Below are 14,169 nucleotides of genomic sequence, written 5' to 3'. Positions count from 1 at the left end.
AGAAGGGATTTGGTGGGTCAAAACCAGCACGAACCAGGAGACACAGTAGTTCCTATTTCTAGCTGAGCTATGCTGACATTTCTGACCAGATTTCACAAAGGAGTGACTGCAACACACAACACACAATTTTCTGATGAGTTTTTTCTTAACTAATTATTTTTCTTCAAAGAAGTTGTGGAGAGGTTGATGTATTGATACACAGTACTTGCAGTCAGCCCAAAGTAGACATCTGTCTTTAAAATTTTGGAAAATGCACTTAAGAAAACCCTTGGAAGCAAAGGGAAAAAAAAAAAAAAAAAAAAAAAAAAAAGGCTCAAATGATTGCAGAACTTGCAAAGAAAACACTAGAAATCAGAAAAGGCAAAAAGTGAGCAGTGTTAGTGCATCTGATAATGTGTAACATTATGCCTGTTCTTACATCCTTTCGTTAAATCAACTCAAAGTTACTGTCTAGGAGGAGGAAAAAATAAGAGGGGAATGGAGGAGATAGAGGATAAAGGTGGATGGGGAATGGGGGAAAGAAAGAGAAAGAAAAATCAATCGAAGCTGAGTGAGATTTTGTTTGCCAAGTTTCCAGCTGCTGCTCAGAATGAATTTTTATGGCCAAGTTATAAACCTTTGAAAATAGGAGTTTCTAATGGAAATGCTGACAGACCCTTTATATGGTGACATTAACACTGGCCGCTCTGCAATTGTCCTTGCCTTCTTTTATTTATTTTCCTCTCTTTGTCCTTAAGGTCCTATAACACTTATTGTGATCCTGGTGAAGAAACAAAGAGAGAGAGGTCAAAATCCCTTAGAAACAGGAACATTTTGTAAGCTGATGAAGCAGGTTGGGAAGGGGAAATTTCACTGTGTGGAAAGAGAAACACTTCAAGTTATTGTACCCTGCCTCCTCAAAGCCTCTTGTGATGCAAATTAGTGTTCAATCTCTCAATATATATTATTTTATCTTTCTTCTTTTTTTTTTTCCTACTCACAGTAGCTAAATGTCTTGTGAATGGTGTTCCTCCTCATAGCTAATTAATGAGGTAAATTTTAGAGCTAATAACAAAAGTGAGCTTTAGAGAAAAAAAAAAATTACCCTATGTTTTCCTTTTGGTATTTTGTGTGTGTTTCAAATATTCAGGTTTCTCTCTCAGATAAAATTAAAGTCATCTTTGAGGGGAAAATCAGTCTTTCCTACCTGCTTATTGAGAAACTTGACTATATTATTACAGGCTTTTTATTTAGTTGAAAAAGTTAACTTTCCTTGTGTCTAAATGGCCTTAAAATGGGTCTCAATCTGTATTTCTGAAGGACGCAGGGAAAAAAAAAAAAAAAAAAAGGGTCAGAAACATGACCTTGTCCACATTTGCCGCCACAAGCTTTTCCTTCACGTGTGCAGGTTGGGATGAGGAGCATCCAATGACCTGCAGAAAATAGGTTCTGTGTGGAGCCAGCAAAGGGGTTAACAATTCTGAGGGCAGCTGGAAACTCCACAAAAGATGTGAAACCTTCCTGAAGGGAGAAGGGGATGTGCAAGGAGGGAAATGAGAACACCAGTCTTGGCCCACTCATTTCCTTCTGCGAAAACTTTGACTTGCCAAACAAGAGAAAAGTTTCTACAACAACTCAAATTTAGCTTAGTCTTATTATACTTGGAGACATTAAGCATAAAGAAGGTCTTTAATTAGAGAGGATAAGAAGAACATCTCTGATCTTTTAAATCCTGTAACTTACCTTTTCTGGGCCTTGCTGACTCAACTTTCCATCAGCAAGCTGTTATGTACACCAGTGCCCCGGCAGTTATGAGGGGGTGGAATGTCACGTTTGTGAGGAAAGGTTTCTTATATACTGCCCTGCATGCAAAGGCTCCTCCCTGCCATGGTGGGTGGGTCCCAGGCCAGCCCCAGAGCGAGAGAGGCAAGTGCTGGGTTGCAAGACGAGCATTTGTAGCATCTCTAAGCACCCTCAGTGAGAAAAGGTGATGACGCTTTCTTCTCAGTGATGATGGATACTCCTCTCCAGCAAGGCAGCCTATTTGCCTGGTGACACCAGTCTCTAAAATCTGGGTATCTGTTCTTCAGGGTTTGTGCCTTGTCTGAAGCCAAATGCACCTGCAGAGCGTTTGGCCATCATTGAAATTAATAAATCTCAGTCATGCCTCCCTGCACTCCCTAGAAGGTGGAAGTCAAATGCATGTCACATGTCTCCTTGCACTTTAAACACATGTTTAGTATCTTAACTTTATTTCTTGGTTTCCATTTTTATGGTACACAAAGGGTTTAATGTTTTCATTGTTATACACAGTAGCATATTTTTTTTTTCCTTGTAGCCTCTGGGCTGTAGCACCAACATTATGAGATCCCTCCTAGGAACAGTAGGGCAGAAATGTTCTTTATTATGAGCTTGAGTTTAACTTTTTTTCCTCTTCTCCCACTGCTCCCCCCACAATTTCATTTGCCTCTCTGGTTTTAATTAGCCTTGCTTTTCCAATTAACATCCTGGTCGGCTGCAGCGAGGCCAAAAGAGGGAACCAGAAAGGCATGGCAAGAATCCCCTTTTCTGAGAAAGACTCGTGGCTAAGGCTTGGAGACTGAATTTTCCCAAGGTGGAGTTGCATTGACTGATTCTTAATAAAAGGAGATTTGGGGGCCCAGCGGCATTGTGGGTTTGTAACAAGCATTGTTCCTTGAAAATATTAAGCTCAGTAGGAAGCATATTCCCCCTTGGCCTCTCCTAGTCTCAGGTAGTGATATGGAAACTATCATCACATTTGAACCCCTTGCAACCTGTCCCTAGGTGGTAATGCTTTATGAATACCACTGAACAAGCAAAAAGAAGAAAGGAAACAGGAAAATAAAAGATTAAAGTAAAACCTTTTGGCTTGTCTCCCAGCACAATCAGCTTGGTATTTTCAATAAGAAAAAAAAAAAAAAAAAAAAAAAAAAAAAAAAAAAAAAAAAAAAAAAAAAAACACCACGGGGAAGGGGGTGGGGTGGGCTGAGCAAATCCATTAACTGGGACTTAAAGATTTTCTCAGACATTTACCAAAACTGTCAAACTGCTGTTAGTGCATCACCTAATGTGATACATTTATCCTCTCTAGACTGGCACTTGTTTTCCATGAAGTAAATTTGGATTTTCCCCCGGACTTTTCTTCTCCTGCACATATCCAGCAAATGGTGGGGTGTTGAAGTATGATTGCCTTGCCCAGCAGGGAAAAACTGGCTCTGCTGGTCCCAGACCTTCCATAATGGTCCATCCTTCCACAAGGCGTCACCACAGATCTCAGCCAAGGAGAGAGGGACCTGGATCAGCCTTGTTCCCTGGGGTGCAGTGTAGGGAAAGGGAGCAATGATGACTTTCTGCATTGATGCTCTGTCCACCTTTCCTTTCTCTGTCCAAGCTGTGTTCTCTGGCTGGGGACTGATCTGTAGTCACAGACTAATTGATCCTAGTATGGCTTAGCAGGAATCAAAGCCTCTTAGGAAAAAACTGTAGCTGCAAATTATATACATGCATATTTGTATTTAGATTAGATGTGTTTGCATGACATTTCTAGATAAATAGCATCTTGTAAGAATGTCACTTTCTAGAGAATATTTTTGGTCTGATACAGCCAATATCTATTTATTGGCACAACCAAAGTTCAAAAAATGTCTTTGGTCAAGACGGAGAAGCTACCTAAATAAGGACAAATTAACATTTTAGAGAACAGTTTTCCACCAGTGTTCTTGAACATACTAAACTATCAAAATTTTAATTTTTTCTCTCTGTCTCACTACTTATCTCTGCATTTTTCTAGCTGTGATCATGCATCCTTAATGCCATTCAGATTCCTTTCCCATTAGAAGATGGCATTAAATGAATAGCTTTGCTGGAAATATAAAGAAAAAAATAATGTAGCCAATATGTAAAGTACCTAGAAATTTAGCACTTTGCTGAAGAAATTAATAATTACAGCAATATGAATCTCATTGCTTTGCCCAGCCCACCAAAAAATTAACAAGTCTCTTCCCCTCTAGAGATAAAAATCTTACTTAGATCTGTCAGGAATATATTTTTGTTGCCTTTGCAATATCATTGTCTCTGCAGGGACATGGGGAGGGGAAGAAGATTCTATGTAATGTTACGGATTTTAACGGATTTTGAACTTAAATATTTGATCACATCATTCTCTGTTGAGATTTTTGTTTTTTTCTTATCTTACTTCCAACAGTTTATTTTTCCCTCTTCCCACTAGGATGGTGTAGCTTTAGTCACACTTTCAAAAGAGCTCTGCATTAGACTCTTGATTCAGCCCTGGAAGGGTTATTATTAGTAGTGATGTTTCTCAGTAAACTTGCCTCCCAAGGTTGCTCTAGCTAAGATTGTTTAGAAAACTCCACTGGGATACTTGTAAGGGACACCTTGGGTCTAATGTACTAGCATTTAATGGACAAAGCTATTTAGGTCCCTGTGTTAATATAAAATGGTTTTGTTAGTTGTGAAGCAGGCACAAGGCACTACTAATAACAGCTGTGAAACAGAGCTAATTTGAGCATCGGTGGCCACCTGAATACTGGAAATTCAGGGCACTCTTAAAGCCTCTCTGTTCTTGATGAATAAAATAGAATTGATGTAAATTTCAATAATAAAACAGAAATTCTTACTTCCCATGGAATTTTTTTTCACTTCTTTGAAAGCAGAAATTGCATTTATCTTGAGAGAAGAGCAGAATTTGATAGCTAGAGGAAGTATATTCCCTGATTTTCCACGGCTTGTTTTGGGAGGCTGATCCCAGGCTGGTCTTGTAATTCAAAAGGATTTGGAGCCTATACTAATGTGATAATGGCAATATTGGTGCTATTAATTTTGTGTTTCACTCTGCCTTGTCTTGCCATGTTGCAGTTTTAGGACTGGACAGACTTGTCTCCGGCTCAGTGGGGAGCTGTCAGCCAGATGGTTTCCCCAGCTCAGGGTTCTGCTCATTTTCCTTGGTAAAGTGTTGCAGTAGCCAGAGCTGCCACAGTAGTGGCGAGTCCACAGAGATTTCTGAGTAAAGAGAGGTGGTTTGTAGCTTCAACACTGCAGCTCCCAGTGTGGGATGAAATTGTCTCAGAATCCAGCTACGTCCCCAGTTTATGTCATAGAGAGAAAGGGGGGTGCAGAGAGCAGGGAGGAAGACACAAAGAGAGACACCCAACCATGATGCAGCCACTTTCATCCTACCCCAAATTACCCACATTTCCCTTCATCTGCCTCTTTTTAAAATCCACATTTTCCACAACTCACAAAAGTGGCCTTTGTGTCTGTTCTTTTCTTTCCACATTGAATAACACAGTGGTTTTAGATTTCCTCCTAGGAGGATTAAATCTCCACTTGCTTGGGTCTGGTTCAGAATCTGGCCTAACAGTCAATTTGTGTTCACTATGGCAGAAGGAGTAACAACCCTATTTGGAGAAAGAGTAGGGGGGAAAAAATAGAGGGAATTTTTTCTGGAATATTTCTAAAAGAAACCTTATAGAAGGACAGAAAGTTAGAGATGATTTAACATATTTTCTCTGGGACAACAGGGTGGAGGTAAGTTTTTGGACAGCAGGGAGCTAGAGACTGGTGGTATGTGATTCTATCTAAGTGTTGTATAGCAAGCAACATAGCAAGAAACAACACAAGAAGCAAAAGGCCATTTGACCAGCCCATCTCCTGTGTCTGCACTGTTGTGCTTTTAAAAGATGCATTACTCTGGCTTTCCTTCCTGGGGCCTGTGGTGGATAACACCAACAGTTTTTGTGCTGCCCTGGTATCCTGTGTGCACCAGTGTAGCTCAGTTTTTCTGTGACCCTGTGAATATCCCTTTCAGTGACACGGATCCGTCCTGCTGCTCTTGACTCTGCAGTGCCATGCAGTCTCTCCTGTAACTGACAGGTGCATTTCTCGGGGGACTGATTTGTCAACCTGGAATTCCCCTTCCCCTGCTTTAGCAAAAACCTGTCAACATGATTAGCATGGGGACTGCTGAATCACCATGTGGGAAACAAGAGGAGATTGTTTATTTGCTAGTATCAGATGTCAGTTCAAAGTAATCTCTGACCCTTGGTCAGGTCTCAGGAAATGAAGCTAAGTGATACCTTGGCCAATTCACTTTGACAGAAGAAGCAAAATATTACTACAAATTATATAGCGATTAAAAAAAAAAAATTAGTAGCAAGGAATCCCTGGTATATTATCTCTGAAGGTATCTTCATCCACCTTTGTGACTTTTTACTTAAAAAAATAAACTAATTTTAACTTAATCCTATTCAAGTTTCAAGGAGAATTGGAAGAGGATATAGGGAAAACAAAACAAAACCAAAAACAAAACAAAAAACCAAACAAACAAAAACAACAAAAAACAAACCCACACACAAAACAAAACAACAAAAAACAAAAAAAACAATGAAACAACAAAAAACACAAGAAAACCTCCACCAAAACAATGGAAAGCCTTAGTGTTAACAGATAGATTAAAAAATTGTGTATAAACTACATTGCCAAAAGATCTTAACGATGGCAAGTCGGTATCTCCCTAATAGAATAATATGAAAGGTGTTTAATTTGTGGGATAAATTAATGGTTGGCAGCATGAAAAATTCATACGGTAAAAATATCCACCAGTCTTGTCCTCTGTTGGATTTCATACCCAATATTGACAGTGAACAAAAATATTCTGGGCTTTTAACAGTGGCTAATACTAAGATTTTTCATGATTCCTGCTCTTTACATAAACAGGATGAGACTAAATATATTTTTAAGTCTGAGCCAGAAGATGACTGTATTCTCTCCCTAAAACCCCTCTGATTTTAAATTGCTACCTAAAGTCTTGATCAGTTGCTGATGCAAATAACTGGCCAGCAGTTGCCAGCCTAATCCAAACCTCACTGATGTTGGTAGGAATCCTTAACTCCACTGTAAATGGTCCATGAAAGCAAGTAGCCTGAGATTTTCATTTCCACTTAAAACCCACACAAAGGGACTAGGAAAAAAATCTCAGGGTCAATTTCCAAAGGAGAACAGTGTTAATATCTGAAAAAATGTTACCCACAATTAGTTTTTCATGTCTCTGACTCCTGAATCCTTGCCAAGAGATGCTACCTGTGAATGTTCAGCCCCTAAACTGGGACTTGGTTTTGGTAACCCTCAGAACAAAATCTCCCCCCACAGCAGGCAGGAATAGAAGAACTCTTGGGCAGATTCTCAGTGGCAGAATTTGAGATAAATTAATCCTTGTCTGCTACAGTCCCCTCCTAAATACCCTTACTAGCATCCTGGTGAGATGAGTCTCCATTTCTGGTCTGATGATAGAAACAGATGATCTTTTAATAGTTCCAGTGGTGGGAATGCTGTTTGCTCATCTTCCAACGAGGAGTTTAGAAACCGACAGGTAATTAGCAGGAGCAGCTGTTCATACGAATAAGCCTATGTCCAGCTTGTCCCTCTTCAACTGTTATGCTTTGTGAAAACAGGGAAAATGATATATCAGCGCAAGAGCAACTTCATTTCATGTTTTTTTTCCACTTCTCCATCATTTACAGTAGTTCCAACAGTACTGATGTGGTGTCAGGTACCACTTAAAGCTGAGACCTGTTAAAAGAGTGAGACCCTCAACATTTATGTAATTAGATTAAGAATTTATCCTTTTTGTTATACTATATGGCACTTAAGTTGTTAGATTTTTTTTTATTTAATCTGTTTCTTGAAATTCAGAATTTTAAATTTCGTTTTCAATGGTGGTTTTGTTCAGAAAATACAACTAACTAGGTTAAAACTATCTGTTGCATAGACAGCTTCAAATAGAAGAAGATAAAAGTAAATTTTTTAGAGTTCTTTTGGGGGGGTGGCACGTTCTGCTTTGGTGTCTTCTACGTCAACATTTTGTGAGGCGGGTGGTAAAGGAAGGAAATACACTAGAGGCTTCAGTATAAAATTAAGACATGCTTTCCAAATCATTAAAGGGAATTGTTAATATTCACAGACACTTCTTGGGGTCAGTTCAGCCTGCCTAGGATCTGAATTGCCATCTGGCTCTGCCAATCTCTGCTCGTTTAATACATAGTGAACTTAGGGACTAGACTTCTAAAACTAAGATGTTGTTTCCTATTTTGTATTAATATTCTACATGTGGAAGATTGTACTTCCATTAGAATCATCTAATTCAGAGGGTTGGGTTTGGTTTTGTTTTGTTTTGTTTTGTTTTGTTTTGTTTTGTTTTGTTTTTATGTGAGCTCTTGCCTTGTTAAAAGTCATTCTGCTGGTGATGTTCTAATTCAGATTGTAAAGTTATGCATCAATAATTGCAGGTTGGGTTCAGTGAGAGGCAGGACCCTGCAGGGTTAAGAATCTCATGAATGTGGAGAGATGTTCCCTTGCCTTTAGGAGTTTTCCAGTGTGGGGAAGGAGTAGACAGGGATGGCAGAAAATTGGGGTAAAGGAAGGCTTGTTCATCAGCAGCCAGCCATACAGCTGTGAAGATTCAGCCTTGTGTCTTAGACTGCCTGCCCCTGATTCTCTCCAGCTGAGGTGTCAAGTTAGGAGCTAATCTCCTTCAGTTCACTCTGCAGTCAATGAAATCTCTTGAAGCGTTTCTGAAGGACAGGTTACTTAAGAGCTTTAAGTTAATGAGATAAATTGAACAGTTGGTGCCCCTTTAAGTTGCTGTCACTTCTGCCCATTGAAATCTCCAACGTGCATTTGGTATGGCAGCATGACATAGCCTAAGCAACAGTAATGATGACTTCAGTCTCTCTAACACCAGTTAGCTAATGTAATATAAAAGTGTTAGTAGTAGATGTTGTATTTTTTGTTAGATATGCTATTTCTCTAGCTGGGAGAGGTGCTCCATGCAGAGTCCCATCAATAGCTCTGGAAACTGTACTCAATGCTGCTAATTGGATCCTCTACATTTTCTAAATTGAGGGAGAAATGCTGGAACTGAGAAAGAGGCTGGAGCACCTCTTTTCCCTATTCACTCTGCAGCACTTCTGCAGCTGCAACCATTGTTTTTCCAAGTAATTTCCAGGAACCTAAACAAAGGAGATTACATGATCACTACAGTGGCTTCTCTGAAGAGACAGTGTGATTAAATGTGTAGTTTAGAAATTTACTGCTCACCCCTGATAGCAGTGTCATGGATCAAAAACTCAGCTGCAGGTGAAATCAAAAAAAAAACAACAAAACCTTCCTTTTGAGAAGAACTGAGTACATTTCCATCAAATACTTACAATAGTATAGCACAACTAACAAGCAAGCAATGAGTTGAAAAGTTTTCTAGCTAAGTAATTTACCTTTTAAAAAACAGATGCATGAATTTTAATGTTCTGTGTCTACCCCATGCATGGACATGTCCCTGCCTACTCTGCTACTGCAGATACTCAAGTACACCAGTTGCCCTAGCCTTTGTCAAGTTTTTGTCCTTCATCTCTTCTGCCCCACCTAGTAATACAGTTGCTCTGGCAAATTGTAAAGTACCTCAATTTTCCCTTGAAGACGAAAGTCTTTTTACACTGAAGTGTATATTTAAGGTTTTCTGCTGTCTACTGCAGGAACATGGTTTATGTGGGACAGAGAACTGAGATAAAGAACTCAGGGCTCCTGTAGAACCTGCAAAACACAAGAATTAGATGTCCAACAAGGAAGGCTTCTCCCTTTTCAAGCATATAATGGGTGGTGAAGTAGAGAAGACTGGCTGGTGCAGTCGAAAGCACAATGCCTTAGGTGTTTTCTCAAATGTGTAAAATCTAGAAACAGGCACACATTTTCAAAGGACTTATTGTCAAGGGTTGAAACTATTTGTGTTTCTTAGGTGTTGTGATCACTTGTGCTTATGGTTCTGTAAGCATGCAATAATAGACAATGTCTATTCTGATGGTTTGGGTGGGTTTTTTTTAAATACGGAGACAAAATTTACAGCAGCATGGGAGGGGGAATGTTTTATACCTAATGTACTCTTCTTCTCATTTTTCCTTCTTGTCTTCTCCTGATTTTGGTCCTTAGACTCAAACTGCAAGGGGTTGAGACCTTGCAAGTGTGTTTTCATGGTGGGGTTCCAGATTGATCCAGAAGGATGTGTAAGCTAACATATGATGCACATTAAATTGCCTCATATAATTTACTGGTCTTACAGAAAACCTGTGACGAAACCAATGTTTCAAACCTGATTTTCCTGTGTCCTGGTGATTTAAGAGCAGAGTTGGACATTTTAGCTAATTTTTTAGTTTATTTAGAGCATATGGGCTAAATTAATTTGAGTTAGATTTTATGGACATTCTGGATAATAAGATGTGAGATGTCATACTAGGACATATATCTTTCCAGAATATTGCACTTTTCTTGGCCCTAGGAGGCCTCTGTCTCAAAGAAACGTTGCCATTCATCTACCTGTGAATAAAAGATTCTTCTCTAGGTCAGCAGAGCAGAACACGAGCTTTTGAACAAGACCAGACTAAGGCTGGTCCCCTTGGCCGCTAAATAATTGAGCAGGCAGGAGATGTCACAAAAAGTGACAAAACAAACTTTTGAGGCTGCTGTCACTTTCATTACACTGCACAGGGAAACTTGTTTTACTTGAAGAGTTTCACAGAGAAAAGAGATGTACAGAATTTTTTAATTCTCCAAAGGCTCCTTAGCAACAGTACTTGTTGCTTCCACTTTGGTGCCACACCTGTAGTCTCAATCTCTCACCAGTGTGACCCTGCTGAAACTAGCGATGAAGCTGCCCACCACAAGATAAACTCCATTTGTCATGGCCGGTCTGAGTGTGGCATTTTGAACTCACTGTGTATGGCCTTAGGCTCTTCTGTCTTGAAAGGACTTGTATTTCCATCTCAGGCATAGAGAGACTTTTTCATCCTAGACAAGATTCAGCCCTCATTGCTTCAGTGATGCCTTGACTTCTGTTGCTCTGTGTGTGCACTCCTGACACTGCTTCCTGACAAGGGCAGCAAGAGCCATGGTTATGTATAATGCTGCCACTGGTTGCAAATGAGGCTCAAGAGCTTCAAAAGTGTTTAGAAAGTGTTCCAGACCTAGAAGATCAGTGTGTGCAATAACAAATCAATAAATACACAGGAGCGTGTATAAGAGTCAGGAGACTACAGTGTCAGGATTCAGGAGTTGCCAATGTGCACAGCTTAACCAGCTGACCAGTGTAACCAGTCATTTTGTCTTAAATTTTCATCTATTTTCCTTACTCATATTTCTAACCTATTTCTTTTCTATATTTTTCTCTTTTTTTGAAAAAAGTGAGTAAAGTAAGAGTAAATATTACTATGGTGTAGAGGTCAACAAGCTACATCTTTGAAATCACAGCAGTAGTTTTTTAATTCTCTCCTAAGTTTGAGTTTCTGAGACCATGAGTCTTAAATATTTTTTACTGTAGCTCTGTCTTCTATTCTTGCATTTTTTCAGTCCGTTGAACTGACTAGCCAAGTTCTTCTCTCTCTCTCTCTCTCTTTCTCCCCCTTCCTCTCTCTCTCTCTTCTTCTAGAATAAACCCTCTCAAATGTATTCATTTCCTACAAATCTAATGAAAATAAGGCTATGGATAGAGGAGGGAAAGCCTGATTCTCACTGAGGGAAAAGCATTAGCTGAGATTAAGAACATTACTTTGACAGCAGAGAATCCAAACTGGAAGACTGGATAAATTAATGCTCAGTAGTTGCACCATTTGTGCACTTACATGCAGATTTCCTGGCTATCCGCTTCTTCAGAAAAATAATATTATTTAAGTAAACAACAACAGCAGCAACAACAACAATAACAATAGCAATAATAATAATAATAATAATAACAATAATAATAATAAAACCTGTATGCTAATTTTGGACAAAAAAAATCACACTTTTCACCTGGATAACCAGTTTGGCCTAGCTATTATCACAAACCCATTTTAATCCAGGACTTTTTGTAAGTATTTGTACTAGGGAAAATCCACTGCATTTTCCTCAAAACTCCCTGAAGCCCATGGGATGGAGGGAGGGATATGCAATTTACTGGCACAGAGTAATACTATTGGAGCTGCATATGAAATTCTTCCCTTCTTTTTAAAAAAATGGGGATAAGTGTCACTCACCTGAAAGTGCTGCAGAAATTTCTCCCACAGGAACTTACCCTCCAGTGGGGTGTGGAAGCGGCGAGACCAGCACCCAGAAGTTCTGCACAGAGCAGTAAAATAGGAGTCCACCCAAAACTGCAGGTGAGGGATTTTTGGAGACCTTTAAAAGAGATAAACCTGTACATGTAACTTGAGCACAGTCCAATATGATCCCATCCACCCAATACGTCCTTCTCAACCTATCCCCATCCAAACAAACTAGCTTTTTTCTAGTAGCTGTTGGTCCTTTTGCATCCCAAACCTTCACAGAGAGCAGATCTGCTGATCTGCCTGAGTACAAGATACTCTTCACTGCTGCTGCAACAAGGATGCCAGGATAGTCCTGCTATCAACAGAGTTATCCATCCAATCCTTACTGGGAAATTGGAGCACAGATCACATGATTTTTCAGGCTAATGATGATATAAGGGAGTACAATCCATGGGTTGCCACTGCAGCAGCTCCAGGCAAGCTCAGCCTCTGTGATTCAAACAAGAGAGAGGAAGAAATATTCCAAAATTCACCTGGTCTTTGCCCATCACAAATGTTCTTTCTCCTCCAGACTTCAGGCTTCATCATTAATGGAGTCAGATACTGTTGCCACTTAGACTTGGTAAACCTGATGCAGCGCAGCTCAGTTTTCAGTTGCTTACCATTGACTCTCACAGGTATAGTCAAAGATGGGAAAATATCTCATGTGTTTCTGAAAACGTCTGTCCCTCAGCTGCCTGTTCAAGCGATGCAGCACCAGCCTGCCTGGCAGGAAAGATGGTGTAGGATTTTGTGACTGGTTGAGAGAGACAATATATCATGAATTGGAGTCTGCCTTGTGCTTCTGTAGGAGCAAAAGGGAGCTTTGTCTCTAATTCTGTGAAGAGCAGAATGAGGGCCCTGGTCAACAGAAAATCAACGTTTTAAACAAAAAGGGGCAAAATGTGAAGATGGATTTCTCTCTATTAAAGTTAAAAAGTACTTACTACTTGGAGGAAAAGTATTTGTCTGAATTATGACACTGAAAGTCACCTTTTAAAGAACACTCTAAATAGACTTGTGTTTTCCTTTCAAAAGTTAACTGCAGAAAGTTAAGAAATAGCCAATAATCATTAAAGTTTACTTACAAAGTTATAGGTGTGAATATGAAGCATAAAATGAATATTTAATATAAAAAAGCCTTTGCTTAATATGTGTGCAATAGATTCTTTATTTTTTTAATTATCCCTGTCATAATGATCATTGTTTATTTCACACTGAAATCTGTTTCTGATAGTTAGTTCTAAGCAGACACTTTTTCAGTGATTAACATCATTGGACATCTCATTACAGGCAATCAAAGATTTTTGATCCTAAATACTTTTTTGATAATTAATTTGATGTTTTATTGAGTGGTTTTTGCTATGTAATAGATGCAGGAGATGAATTCTGCATTGTATGACACTGCGAAAATCTTGAGCTAAATAACTTATCACAAAGAATATTTACTATTTGGGGGGAAAAAAGCTATATTTAGAGAAAAGTCTCTCTAACTAGTTCTTCTGTAATGTGCAATTTAAGACTGACATGCCCTCTAATCTATAACAGTGGATTACACTACTTTCCTTACTGCTGCATTCAAATATTGAGTCTAGTTTGAAGTATTGATTCAGCTGTCTTCAGCCACCAGATATATGACAGTTTAAACCAGCTATCTGGTTAGTAATGCCTCCATAAAGTGATACATTTAAAAATACACACTTAAAAATAATACTTTAATTTTTGCTTGCTTCTTAAAAAGACCATAATTGTTGTCATTAAATGAAAATAAAATGCTCTAGTTCTGAAGGACAAGTTTTATAATTTTTTTTTTACTGCAGTCAGTCAGGTCAGATGTACAGTCCTTGTGTAGCTGATATTCCTTTCATTACCAATGTTGTGGACATGCTCATTTTATTTTGATTTTAAAACAATTTTACTCAAGAAAGGTTTGTGTAACTGGACCTTTATTCCATCACCATGCTGGTTCAGATCTGAGCTCTCACATCCAAAGGACTGGTCTGTTTAAAACATCCCGTGTGTCAAAGCAGGGGAGAGAAATAAA

At 39.0% G+C, this 14,169-nt stretch overlaps 1 protein-coding gene across 16 annotated transcripts in view; it reads left to right on the top strand.

Annotated features, from left to right (window-relative positions):
* The window catches only part of CELF4 (CUGBP Elav-like family member 4), a 715,408-nt gene that overhangs the window by 133,359 nt on the left and 567,880 nt on the right, over positions 1-14,169 (top strand). The gene's annotated exons all lie outside the window — the stretch shown is intronic.

This window comes from Hirundo rustica, chromosome Z (genome assembly GCF_015227805.2).
Source record: "Hirundo rustica isolate bHirRus1 chromosome Z, bHirRus1.pri.v3, whole genome shotgun sequence".
Taxonomy (NCBI): Eukaryota; Metazoa; Chordata; class Aves; order Passeriformes; family Hirundinidae; genus Hirundo; species Hirundo rustica.
The sequence above is the reverse complement of the archived record's forward strand: the minus strand, read 5'-3'. Positions and strand labels throughout refer to the sequence as shown.